Source organism: Octodon degus, unplaced genomic scaffold, assembly GCF_000260255.1.
Source record: "Octodon degus isolate 3935 unplaced genomic scaffold, OctDeg1.0 scaffold00030, whole genome shotgun sequence".
In the NCBI taxonomy this organism is placed as follows: domain Eukaryota; kingdom Metazoa; phylum Chordata; class Mammalia; order Rodentia; family Octodontidae; genus Octodon; species Octodon degus.
In genome coordinates this window covers 20,370,909-20,371,972 of record NW_004524606.1, presented here as the reverse complement: position 1 = coordinate 20,371,972, position 1,064 = coordinate 20,370,909, and positions in this window count along the sequence as shown.

Sequence of the window (1,064 nt, the reverse complement as noted above, 5' to 3'; positions counted from 1 at the left end):
CATCTCACCCCAGAAAGAATGGCTATCATAAAGAAATCACCCAACAAGAAATATTGGAGAGGCTGTGGGGAAAAGGGAACCCTTCTTCACTGCTGCTGGGAATGTTGACTGGTGCAACCATTATGGAAATGAGTACGGAGACTCTTTAGAAAAGTTGGTCTGGAAATCTCCTTTAAACCAGCTATTCCTCTACTGGGAATTTTCCAGAGGATCTGAAATCATCATATCCTAGTGATATACGTGTGCCTATGTTTATAGCTGCACAATTTGTGATAGCCAAATCTTGGAAACAACCAAGATGCCCATCATCTCAGGAATGGTTGAAAAAGATGTGGTATTTTTACACAATGGAGTATTATTCAGCTATTAAGAATGATAAACTGCAAGCCTTATATTGAAGTGGATGCCACTTGAACATATACTCATAAGTGAAATAAACCAGACACACATGTGTAAATATTGTATAGTCTCCTTAGTATAAGGACTCCAAAGAAGAAATAGAAATAGAAAGATATAATACAAGTAAAAGGAAAGCAGGATCTCAAGGACTAACTAATCAAGAGAGGGAAAGGAGATGAGCTAGGAAACATGACAATGTCAAGCCATACAGTAATATGTAGAAGATGAGCAAGGCAATGATCCTGAGAATCTTCAGAAGATTTTTTAATCTAGCAGTTAATTGGAAAGATACTCACCCTGACTAACTATATATACTGATAACTGTGAACTAAGCTAGTGCACTGCAGATAGTAATCTGTAATAGTAGTTTCATGTTTGGAGTGCCTGTCATTCTGGTATTCTGAATATGGACTGCTTGTCATGACATACCAGTTGCTGCTATGATGTCTCTCGGTTAGGTGGATGTTCAAGAAGAAGGGGGTGGTGAAGGAAATCAAGAGACATGAAAAGGAACATTGTGGGACTGTCCTGCTTCAAGGTTGTATATGGTGAGATTTTTGGACTTATGTGCAAACATGAGAAGTACATAATTTTTTATGCCTATTTTCAAAATACATTCTAATTTTTAAATGTTTTTATCATATTCTGTAGGGACATAAAGTTCA